A 13,110-nucleotide genomic window follows, 5' to 3' on the forward strand; every position below is an offset into this window, starting at 1 on the left:
CTAAGTGGGCTTCTCCAATGCCCCTTTGAACCTCACAGGGGTTCAAAACTGGCAACCCACAAATTCATTCCAAAACAATCCAGTTTAGTTGCTATGGAGACAGTCAGTATGTTACTGATCTGGATTATTATTTAAAAAGTTGAACCACTTCCTTGTGTGCTTCCTGCTTCCTCTTCCCTAATCCTGAGATCTCATCAGGCTTCGAACATGCAACCCCCTCTTGTCAGTGAACTGGCTTTTTTAATCCTTCTTCCTGTTGGAGGAATTTTGAGGTCTGGGCACACCCCACTCCTTAGGTCTGAGCCTTATGTGCCCTTGTGCCCAGGAGTTCATGTGTAGGGTGCTCTAGATATTAATCCACACATCAGTGCTGGTCAAGGCTTTTGTGTTTGGGGTCAACTCATGTTTCTGCATTCTCCTTCCAGTGCAAAGAACAGGGTTTACACCTCTACACTCTATCAGTGGTGAAGCTTAACTTCTCTTTGCATAAACCCCAGATTTTTTGGGGAATATATCAGGTTTTATACTCAAAAAGTATATATTTTTTTTCCCTCCTGGCTGACTACAGAATGTTGGGTGGGTTTTGCTTAATGTGGTCAGGTTAAATGTTTAATGACATCTATAGCAAAGTTGTCATTAGCTCTTGTTTGGTACCCTTAAGGCAAAAGCTAATTTGAAGCTTGAATTATCAAGACTGCTTCTGGTTAACAGAAAAATATTATATTATTTTTTAAAAATTAATTACCAGTCCCAAAGTATGACAGATGTTTGTCATTCCTAACAGTGCAAGAGGTGTTGACAAGTTTAAAGAGGAAAAAAAAAAAAAAAAAAGGCTAAAACTGAGAAGGGGGAGGAAAAGACCAAAACAAACAACTCCCCAAACTTTGTTTGTAGTTCCTGTCCTTGAAAGGTACGGGGTAATCTTTCCTTATTTATTCATTCCACTCCACTTTGCCCTCTCTGCCATTATGCAGGCTTCAACAAGGAAGGTGACCCTTAAGTATTCAAAACAAGTCTGGAGTAATATACTAATAAAAATTCATGTGGTGTTTAAAAAAAATGAAAAAGAAAAGCTCAAATCTTTGTTCAAGGTCCACCAAAATGTACAAACCATTCTGCAATACTTCCATTAGCAAGCTCCTTGCTTGGACAAGTCCTGCCTATTGTGTGATGAATCCCCATATTGACTGTCTTGTCCTCTCCAAAGATAGGAGATAAATAAAATAACAATAACAACAACAACAACAACAATAAAAACAATATGGTGGAAGAATGATAGCAGACAAGTTTCATACGCAGTCTAGTATGAGATGCATTAGATTTTGGCAAACTCTGTTTGAACTCACATCATTTGGCCATTCAATATCATTGAAGGAGTCTGTAACTCACACTACAAATAAATCAAAATGTTAGTAAAGGTCCACGTTAGTTTGCAATATAATACCCAAGCTCCAAAGAGAACTCTTCTAATGCTGCCACAGAGAAGTAAAGGGCGACAAAAACCAGAAGTAAATGCAAACTTTTGGGCTGGAATAATTTATCATTCCTGAAAACTCTGGTGCAATGAATGATCCATCCAAAGGGACGTTTACAATCCAGCAGATCTTTCCTCAGCTTTAGGGACTGAGGGAATAATGTTGCTTAGGAACAACCTGCATATTTAAACACTGTTTTAAACAAAAATGCCATAATCCAGTTAATGAATTCCAAGCTCTGAAACTCTAATTTCTACACTACTGTCTTGTCTAAAGGCTGTCTTTGTTGGAAGTCTATGAAAACATACAAGAGCAACTTATCAATCATTCAGATAATCTTTATTTCTATTTTACTGTCTCCCAGTCAAGATTTTCCAACTGGTGGCATCCCTGCATATTTTACGTACCACAACTTTGTTCAAGGCTGTGTAAGTAATTGGGTAACTGAGCTGTCACCATTTGGTTCTGTCTCTACAGCTCCAAAGTGTCTTGCACTATAGACAATAATAATTCCTGCCTTGAATCCAGCAGCCTTGGGGCTTGTTCCTCCCTTTATGCAAAATCAACAATGAGGAGATGCTCAGTGAACTGCTGTGGCTGCAGCATTGGAAGGCTGAGAAATTGCTGCTTGGCTGGCTGGATGAGGGACTGTGGGCATGCACAAAACCACGGGTGTGCCTCTGGTGCAGCACCGTGGGACAACAGAGCTGAGATTTTCTGAGTTGTGTAAAAATAAGTCACAAAAAACCTGTTCAGCAAAATTTCAGGTATTTTAGTAAGGTTTGGGATCATTATCCCAGTGAAATCTGGAAGGGTCTGCTCCTACCTCCCAGCACCGTGGATCTCTGTGGGTGCTGCTGCTCAAACAAGAGCAAGATGGAATGCTGCAGATGATATGAGTACTTGTCCCATAATATCATCCTCCTCAAAGAGGCTCCCTGATGAATTCCAGCTGTCACTGAATTAAGTGTCTTCTTAGGGATATTATGTCTGTGGCAGGTCTTTCCTAAATATTCTGTTCTGTTCCATGTTAGAACTGAGAAGGATCACTGAATCCATGAGAAGAGGGCTTGGTTTTCAGTTGGATTTGCCTGAATGCACAGATACTTTACCAACTCATTTATTTTCTGTGTTCTATTGAAGGTTTTCTAAACATGCAATAAGCTTATTTAAAAAAAAGAAAAAAGAAAGGAAGAAGGGAAATCTTGAAGATAAAGGGGTTAGCTCAAAGAAAAACAGTCACTTATGATAAATGTAAGGTAGCTGGTAATTGATCGCAATATTGAAGAATTTTACTTCCATTAGCCTTATGGTCTTCTATTACATGCTCTCCAATCTTAAGTAAAACTAGATCCATGTGAACCTTGTGTAAATAAGATCAATCAAAGCTCCTTTAAAGATTACAAAGATGATGAAGATATTTTTTCCAAGCATTGCTCTGCAGCACTAGCCATACATTTTGCTGGGAATTAAAATCTCTGGTTTTGGCAACGGTGATAGGGGGAAAACCAGCGTTTTTGGCTTTACCTGATGTAAAGGAAGTGCACAGGAGAATTTGATGAACTCTGTGTCATAAGGTGAACACAGGAGCACTTTGTAGGAGATGAATTGTGAGAGCTGTCCAGGCTTCAGTAACTCCACAAATATGGGATCAGTATGAAAGTATGATTCACCTAAAATACAGGCAGATGTTTAGGTTTTGGATAGCAATTTTTTTTGTGTGTAGTTTTCTGCTTTTGTCTTATGAAAGGGATGAGTTTTCCACTTTCTATTGCCTTTGTGGCTGCATTTATGCTTCCTGCTGACAGTGAGTAGAGCTTTCAAACATCATACTTAGTGCTTATTGCTATTATCCATCAATACAGTGGCACACAATTCCACCAATTTTAATGTAATTGAAGCAAATTAATTTTAATCACTAAAATCTGAACATTAGCATTAGTTGAAATGGAAATAAAATTGCTCCCATCTCGTGTTTAAATTACTGTTTCTTTTCATAAATTTTAAAACAGCTGACTCTGGATTCCTACCTGCATTTTGGAGGAAAATTTATTGCTGCTATTTTTTAACAAGGACTCATGCAGAATTCTATGGGAGCTGTAGTTATTCAATAGGTAAGGGCAACACAAAAGTCTGAAAACTGCTTCTCGGCTGCAGGAGTCTACAGCAGAGAACATTATGTCATAATTTCCTAATACATAACTGGGCATCCCCAAGGGGTGCAGCACATTATTAACCATATTTTTAAACTGTCCTAATGGATTTAATTGGAAAGAAAAGAAAAGAAAAACAAGTATCTGACTCATTGAAATAAGTGCAATAAATAAGTGAAATAAATTTTATTTCAGGTTTTATGGAATTACTTATTTTATCATTCTTGCATAAAAAAATCTCAAAATATTTAATGCTGGAATTATTTTGACATTTGTTACAGCTTTTCCTGGCGGACTTGTTCTGCTGTTTTGGCTTGAAATTATTTTTTCCTTAGTGAAGCGGGGCAGTACTTCCAATCTTTTATAATAAAAAAATAATAATAAAACTGCTAAAAATGCTCTCCTACTGCTTTAATCTTTACTGAGTCTCATGGCAGCCTAATGTCAATGTAGCCAGCAGTGAGAGAGTTTTGAGACCTGTGACTTGTACAAAACTAAGGAAGTTCTCAGTTCATTTCCTAATCCCACACACACAAAAAAAAGTGCTGGAATTTTATAACTGGTTTTAGATTTCATTTTCCCATTCCTGTGTCAATAAAGGAATGCTCTTCAAAACTCTGGGGAGTTTTGAAGGATTTCAAAACTCTGGGGAGCTCTAGTCCATGTTTACACATTTGTAAACTAAGGGCAGTAAAAGTTGCAGCTTAATTGATCTGACTTTTTCTGCTTGGGCAAATGGGCTTGACAGAGCCAGTAACTTTGACAGAGCTCCACTGTTGGAGTGTAACTTGTTGGTATTCAACAAGATAAATGTTTCTGCACAGGTCTGCCTCTCCTGTGCTGTTTGGTATTTCACTTCTGTGCCACGCTCATGGCTCTGACCTGCAAGGAAAGTCTCTATCTGCAGCAAAAAGCTTTCTGTCTGGCTGCTTTTATTGATTTGGAAAGTTACAGTGGGTGAGCATATTAGTAGAACTGCCCTTCTAGAAAACTGCATCTGGTGTATTTACTCTGTTTTCATCCTCTCATGAGCTGGCTGATTAAGCAGGTGATACTCCAAATTTTACCTGCAGTAGGGAGTTGAACAATGCTTTGAGGACTGTGTTTAGATGGTGAGAATATCTTGCTCTGGCAGCAGACATTGCCACAGGCAGGACTTGATGTCCAAGGCTGAGGGACCCTGCTGAATTTTACACTGTGCCATTGCAGTTTGCAGAGATGCTTTCCTGTTCCTGTCATTCAGTAACTTTCCTATAAGTAACCTAATTGCTACTTACAAAACTGTGTGCAGGAAGCAAGAAATGCAAATCACTGTGTTTGATGCAGACTGGCTCTTAATTCGAATTAACGCTTGAGAATAATGGTGTGTTTTATCTCTGCTCAGCTTAACTGAGCCTTATTAAATTTTCATTTTTCACTTCCCTCTTTTCCTCAAGTGCAACGGGTGCACAAACCTTGCTGAATGGTGGTAGACAGTATCATGTTGGAGCAGGTGATTTTGGAGGGAGGATTAGAGACCTTGCATATGAGAACTGCTACTGCTGCATTAAATTTTAATGGCTGATATGCAAGGGTGCACAAAGGGAGTAGACTGACTTCTTACTTTGGGATAGTGGGTGCCATTAACTTTCTTCATGTTTATGAAAATTAAAAATTATTTATGAGGCATTTTTTTCTCTTTGCCTTGCCTTTGTGCTCAGTTTGAGGACTGGAAAGTGAGATTATGTAAATTGTTTAATTTAATTAGTAGTCTCATGGTAAATGTTCTGGAGAGCATTAGTGACTGACCTGTGCCCTGACATTATTGAACTATAAAGCAAATACCCATGAGAAGAAACTATAGTGAATTAGCAAATTTACTAGCAAAAGCTGAAAATTAAACTCTCATATAATTGTGTCTATGCAAATCCCTTGTACTAACTCTGAGACTGTAACTTGAGGAGGTGAAAAGCAATTTCCAACTCTTTGTTGAACTGACAGGGTGCTAGTTAACCCTTTTTTCCCATCTCACGCCAAATCCTTTCCCCCAAACCTTTGTGTGTCAGAGCTGTAATTCCCTGAGGGAATGGAGGGAGGTTTGCAGTGTGTATTACTGACTCTCTTAAAATCTCTTGGAATCACTATATTTATAATGTATGGAAAAACTTTGTGGGTGGGGATGAGAATTTAAGCCATTTCAGTGTAATGCCAACCCATTACCAATCATTCCTTCCTCATTTCTGAAACATAAATTCTGTAAGTGGAGCCTAAGAGAAATCAATAGCACGATGGAGGATTTAATGTGGATCAAAGTGGAATTACTTTAGGTAATTTACCTTTAGAATCAGTTACTAATAATTAATGTCTTTAATTTTATGAGAAGCTATTAGCAGCTTGTAGAGGAAATGTAAACTTCTTTAGATAAAGAATGCTACATGTGTGAATATATGTGCTAGCTTCATGTGTGAATATATGACTCTCAAAATGTTTCTAATGCTGTCATCTATCTAGGAAAACCAAGCCATCTGCCACATTGATGAGAGAAAGCTGAGATAATTTAGTTTCCTAAAGAGATTAGACTAGTGAATTTTCACCCATATTGAAAGCTGGATGTTAGAGCAGAAAGTGTGTCCCTGCTCACCAGCATTTCATGAGTTGCATTTCTTAAACCCAGACTTGTTTTATTTTTGTGGTAGTAGCTGTTGTTTGGTATTTGGGTTTTGGTGGTTTGTTGATTTTGTTGTGTGTCTTTGATATTTTCCAGTACCTCAGAGCTGTTTTTTCATACCTTCCAAGGCTCCTGCCGTGCTGGAGGTAACAGTGCTGATGGATGGACTAAGGAAGAATTTTGTATGTCTTAATGACACATTGATGAGAGCAAAAACATTGCAACATTGCTGCATAATCTCCTAAAAACATTTTAATAATTCTAATAGCTTTTTCCCCCTTTGAAATCTAAATCTCTGACACTCTATATCTATCTTAGATTCCCTTATGAGTGTGTTGTGATATAGTTTAGATGCTTTCCAGCTTGCTACAAAGTGATCTTATCTTCCTTCCTCAATAGTTTGGTTTCTAAAGGCATCCTCTTTTATTTATTTACATCAACTTCTCCATTGCATCATAAAAAAACAAAATGTGTATTACAGCTTGAAAGCAGCACCCAATCCACTGATCAGTGCAGGAGTGAAACAGAGCTTTTGAACAGCTTTGCCAAGAAGGTGCAATGAGGCGGCTTGGAATTATCATCAGGTCCCAGCTTCATCTTTCTCTGAATTCTTCAAAGCAGCAGGAGTGTTGTTAAAAGAATATATCTGCTTTTAAAGTAGGAGATTGTTAATTAAGTGACATTTGCTGCCAAATATTGATAATATTCAAAGTGCAAAGCCAGGGCTTGTAGAACAGCTTGGTGTGATGTTTCTGGCTCCTGTAGGCCTTTCAATAAGCTGGACAGAACTCAGCAGAGCCTGCTGGACTTGGAGCTTGGCTCTGGTTGGGTTGTTAAAGGTAAATCCTTAAACCTATTGAGTCCAATGTGCTTCTGCTGAGACCGCTGATGCTGGAGGATGAGGGATACCAACTGGCACTGTGACCAAAATGAGCTGATTTCACATCAGTACTTCTCGGGGTTGTAAATGGAAATACAGACATTTACCTCCAGGAGTTCCTGTGCCATTATAGCACAACTGTTGGGCTTGGGTTTTTTTTTTTGATTGGCAAATATTTAGGTCAGCAATTGTGGCACAACATGGGGCTGTGCTTTCTGAAGCTGACAGTCCAGATCTGGCCTAACAGCTGAACTTGCAAAGAAAATGCTGTCCAATTTTTAGGACCCCAAGCTCCAAAAATCAACTCATCCATGTGTGGGAATCACCCTGCACCAGGCTGGGAGATTAGCTTGGCTCTTTCAGCTAAATTAGAGAACCAGAGTTAACACAGCTCTCCAGCAGCAAACAGCTGAAGTAATGATCACAATTTACAATCAGGATGCTTAGGGCTTCAGGGTAAAGCAGGACAGGAGAGGGGGAATGTGTCTGAGGACAGGAGCAGGCAGTTGTCTAGGCAAGTCTTAATTTTATATGGCTTATCCAATTAATCCCTGTGACACCTTGGACCTTCTGCCCTAACTAGCAGGTGGGTTTAATGTACTGAAGAGCCTGGGAGCAAAGTGGGGAGAGCTCCTGGTACTAACAGTGTAAAACAGTTCCCAGCAGAGCAGGGAGCTGGAGAGAAAATTATCTCCTCAACATGATGCAGTTGTAGAGCCTCAAACAGTACTTCTGGAGCACACTGCACAGTCACTGAAATAAAGCCCTTAAGCAAGCCAGGCAGAAAAGTATAAATAAGCTGAGCAGGCACATATATCTGAAAAATCAGTTTAAGTCCTGGAAGAATCTTGCCAGCAGGACCACACTCTCAGACTTTTCAATCCAACAGAGATTTTCAACACAAATGTATTTTTGAGTACCAGCATTAAATAAGAGTCCTCTGAAGCAGAGACCTGGAGTCTGCTAAATTATCCTCTGTCTCAATAGGGCACAGTAGAAGTGTTCATAACTGGGCAGTGTAAATGCACATGAGTTGATTACTCTCTCAGTCCCTTTGGAAATGAAATTCTGCAAGTCTTCACAGAGAAGGGCAAGATGAAATTACACCTTTGCTAATGTTTTATATTAGCTACTATCTGCACCATTGCTTGAAAGCATTTGTGCCTTTTGAGGAGGATATAATCCAAGGCGTAAGGGAGAAGGATGCTGGAATTACAAGACCTCCCTTTCCCTATGCATGGTACAGTGACAAATGTTTGCTCCCTCATTTCTTGGCAAATGCTGAACTATAGAAATCACTGCAATTGTTTGTTAATCACTGAAAATCAGAGCTGCCCCAGGCAAGAGTCTATCAGAACTCAGAGCTCACTTGATCAGATTGAAATCCTGATGTTTGTGTTTTCAAAGTTCCAGTAAGCTGCTCTTTCAATTGGGAGTTGTACACACACATAACACAAGCTAATGATTGTAAGGGATGGATTGGAAGGCAAAGATTTCCAGGATTAGCACGGGGGAAGTGCTCCATCACCCATCATATTTGCCAACTGAACAAATAAACAAAACTCTAAAAAGACCTCGTTTGCTGCTGCCAACCTGGGATGATGCCAGGATCAACAATGGCCTTGACATCCCACTGTGCATTAAATTGAGGGTGAAGGGAGGAGGGGGGGAAAGGAAAGCAGAGGCAGGTGGAAAATCCCTCTTGCTCCAGTCTGTCACCTTATATCTTGCCCAGTTTGTGATGTTTTGCCCCAACTTGAGCAGTCCTATTGAAGGGGCTCAGGGTGTTCCAATCTCCCCTTTCCCCAACAGATCACGTTATATTCCTGCAGAAAAGGAAGGCACATGTTCCTCATACTTCAAGCAGCTGAAGATGAATACAAATCATATTCACCAAGTCCTCTTTTATTGCCTTGAAAAATATTCCAGGTGATTTTCTATTATTTCTTTTAATGGCCAGAAAAGTATTTTTTTATATTGGGCGAACTTTCAAGAAATAGTCACTGATCCATTCATTGTTTTCTGATTTTAGTGATTCTTGTGGCCACTTTTATCTACAATCTAAATCTTCTGTTTTATTCAACTTTGCAGCAACATACCATGGAATGGTTTGAGTCGGCTTGGAAGGGACCTTAAAGTTCATCTTGTTCCAGCCCCTGCTAAGGGACACCTTCGACTCTCTCAGGGTGCTCCAAGCCTCATCCAACCTGGCCTTGGACACTTCTAGGGATGGGGCAGCCACAGCTGCTCTGGGTACCCTGTGCCAGGCCCTCCCCACCCTCACAGGGAGCAATTCCTTCCAAGTATCCCATCTGTCCCTGCCCTCTGGTGTTCTGAAGCCATTCCCCCTTGTCCTGTCCCTCCATCCCTAGCCAAAAGTCCCTCTCCAACTCTCCTGGAGCCCCTTTAGCCCCTGGAAGGGGCTCTGAGGTCTCCCTGGAGCCTTCCTTCTCCGGTTGAACACCCCCAGCTCTCCCAGCTTGGCTCCAAAGCAGAGGAGCTCAGCCCTTGGAGCATCTTCCCAAAGATTAATCATCATAAAAATGTAGCGTTCACACCTCACTTCTCTCCTAATTAGTGTGAGACACACCTGGAATTACTAAAGACATTCTCAAATAATACCTGATGCTGAAAGGATACCTGAGAACCTGTGCTCAAGGGAATTTTGACTTTTCTTTTGAATTTGGCAAAATATCTATGCTTGGCATAAAATAATTAAAAAGAAATGTAGTCCAACCTAAGGGAATAACTCTTTTTCTTTTTTGTTTATACATAAACAGGCACAAAACTCTGAACAATGGCTGAGCATGATACATTTTGTTTCAAGAGATCTTGAATGCCTACAGCTATACTTGACTCCAGCAAAAATTCTGTGTGTTCACTCCTTCTGAAAATTAGGTTCTTTGTTCTTTTCCTAGAGCAATGACAATCTGGGTCTCAAAAGTAAAACCACACTGTACCATAACCTGGGAGTGTAACAATATGCTTGGGTTTTTGTAAAGAAATTTGCAAGTCAAAAAAAAAAAAAAAAAAAAAAAATTTGCATTTTTAAAAACTGGTTTTGATTTCACACCACCTTCAAGATTTTAAAATCTTACACTTCTTTTCTTCTCCAGTCAATATTCTTACAGGCAATTCTCTCACTCTTTACTATGCTAATAAAAATGGAGTGAAAATGCATTGCTCACGTGTTTTAATTGTGAAAAAGAAAGCATTCTAGCTGCCTCATGTAGGAAATGGGAAATGGACAGTCCTTTTCTTTTTCAGGTACTTGTTAATGTTTAAGAATGAAAAAATAGACAAGAAAAAAATATCAAGCCTGATGCCAGATCCCACAGACCTCACATAAATAAATGTTTTGATATTTCATCTGTTCCACACATATTTTTCTGAAGTCTCTCAAATTCCCTGTGAAGCAACTTGTATTTGTTTAAGTGTTTCTTATTTAGAGGGGAAGAAGTTACTTTCCCCAGAGATGTTACGTGTGCATTGACAATTAGATTTTTGCAGTGAAAAGTCTTTCCTCTGTGCATACATAGGGGAAGCAGATCTGTTCACAAGGAAGTATTAATTGGAGAGCAACATTCACCCTCTGAGTGTTGTTACCTCTGAAATTCCCACCAGGAATCCTGTGCTGGAAGCTGTTGGATGGCAGCAGTGCCTCTCTCGCAAGATCGTTCTCTGAAGGTCATGTTTGTATCACATTTTAAATAGGGCAGGGTGAGAAGGTCAAATCAATGACTGTTTCAGCTATCTCCTGGTTTATCTGTAAGGCTAATCTGTGTGTTCCAGCTCCTTATCTCCTCCAACAATTCCTGTCTTTAGCATCGACTGGGGGTTTGATGACTGTGTGCATAAATTACAAATCCCTCTCATTGACTCATAATTGCATACACTGGGCACTTACATTTGTTCAAAACCTTAAGGATGTCAGTGCAACGAGCCAGGATCGGGCAAGAAATTACATAGACTCCATGCATTTAGAGAAGGCTGAATAATAATCTTTATTAAGAAGCCCATACTTTTAAAGAGACAGTTACAATACAGCTGGACCAAATTGGTCCTCCAATCAAAACACCATCACCATTGGCTAATTAAGAAATCACCCTTTGGTAAACAAATCTCCATAACACATTCCACATGTTCACAATACCAAGTGCAGCAAGTTAAGAATTGTTTCTCATTCTTTTCCTCTGATCTTCTCACAGCCTTTCCCAGAACGATGCCTGGGAGAGTTGTATTTCTCTCTGTGGCCAGAGAGCTGCTGCCACAGGTCACCCTTTAGTGTTTAAAGAGAAAGCCGGCGTTTGGAGTCCTCTGCAGGGCCCTTTGCAGGAAGGAGAACAAACACAGCTTAAGGGTTCCCTTAGCAATCTGCTGGTTGTCAATGAGAACCTCAATCAGACGCTGACTTAGAACGGTCAGGGAGTGACGCTGCCAGTGCCAATCTTGGGTCAAGGGGGGGACACAGAGGCTGGCTAGCTCCCAGCCCCTGGACCTTGGTGTGACACCACTGAGTGGCCGCTCCCCACCCCTAGTCTCCTGCTGGGGCAGAGGGTAGCGGTTTGGCCGTTGGCAGGAAACCCCTCCATTGACCTGGCCTGGCTGAAATGGGCACCTTGGAGAGTTTCTCGTCTGCAGTGGAGTGGTAAATAAGCAAGAGAGGGGCTCTCTGGTTACAAGTTCCAAGTTGTTTATTCTTTCCTCCCGGAGGGAGGTGACATAACGCAACCAACTCAAAGGGAGCATACGCAGGAGAGCGCTGAGAAAGGATTTGCAGCAATTTTTAAAGGGGTGCAGACTCTGGGGAGGAGACCGCCTAGCAGGGAGGAGCATAGGCAGGGTTCATATTAACCTACAGCCACTGAGGGAGAAGAAGGGAGGAGTACATACATAATTCATGAATGGGAGAAGTGGGCTAGCATAACTGACGTGGAAGATTCTGGGTGAAGGGGTGTAGCAAACAATGACAGGCACACTACAGGGGCAGGGTTTTAGAGGATTGACAACAAAGGGTCTAGAAACATGGGAGGTACAAGCATGATGGATATAGGGACTGACATAGGGAAAGGCGGGAAAATTGGGGTAAACAACTTCAGCGAAATACCATTAGGGAAACTGAATAGGGGTACATGGAAGGAACCATTTGAAAACACGGAACAATAATAAGTAGAGAACAAAATCAAACCACAACAAGGGAGATTCTCTACCGGTAGAATATCAATCTCTATCATATCATTGAGACAAGGTTTACAATATGAGAAAACCAAATAACAATGTCTAATGTCTTTTAGGAAATTATCATTGTTTTAAAGTCCAAACAGCTGAATTTCAGAAGGTCCATTAGCTGGAGATGTCGATCTTTGACATCATTGAGTGTCCTTCTTGGTCCTGAAATGGAGAACTGCTGAATCCTGAAACAGAGAACAGCTGAAAAAGGTTAATAGGGACATCATACTATGATGATGACAAAGCTTTGCTTCTATATGTTTCCAGACACAGGTGTGTCTTGGTTATGAGCATGAGGAAACATCAGAGCAAAACCAAAACCATGTGATTAGGAATTAATCAGATAATACACATAATCAATAACACATTTGACATTATATAATTATCAGGCACTATAGCACTGACTATCATCCCAGAGTCTGAAACAGCTGATAAACCTCAAATCAGCAGAGAATTGGAAATCATATCTGGACAATGCTTTTCCAAATTCCCTTTGAAAGTAGGCTCACCTGTCATATAAATATATGGTCAAATTACCTAGCCAAAATGACTTGAATACTTTGGATGCAGAAAACATCTGGGTTGATTGTCAATAATCCCATCCAGGTAGATTCAGGCCTTGGCCACAGCCCAAACTCTACCTGGAAGATGTCACTTAACGCATTTCTAAAACCTTCTAAGCCTTTCTAAAGGCTCTTATGAATAACTGTTATGAGTGAATGAATG

General features: G+C 40.3%; 1 long non-coding RNA gene across 1 annotated transcript in view; it reads left to right on the forward strand.

Annotated features, from left to right (window-relative positions):
• The first annotated feature begins 4,452 nt into the window (after positions 1–4,452).
• The window catches only part of LOC137485327 (uncharacterized), a 38,588-nt gene continuing 29,930 nt past the window's right edge, over positions 4,453–13,110 (forward strand). The window contains exon 1 of the long non-coding RNA XR_011005276.1: positions 4,453–4,585. This is a non-coding gene — a long non-coding RNA (uncharacterized lncRNA). The remainder of the gene's footprint in view (positions 4,586–13,110) is intronic.

This window comes from Anomalospiza imberbis, chromosome 19, assembly GCF_031753505.1.
Source record: "Anomalospiza imberbis isolate Cuckoo-Finch-1a 21T00152 chromosome 19, ASM3175350v1, whole genome shotgun sequence".
NCBI classification, from domain to species: Eukaryota; Metazoa; Chordata; class Aves; order Passeriformes; family Viduidae; genus Anomalospiza; species Anomalospiza imberbis.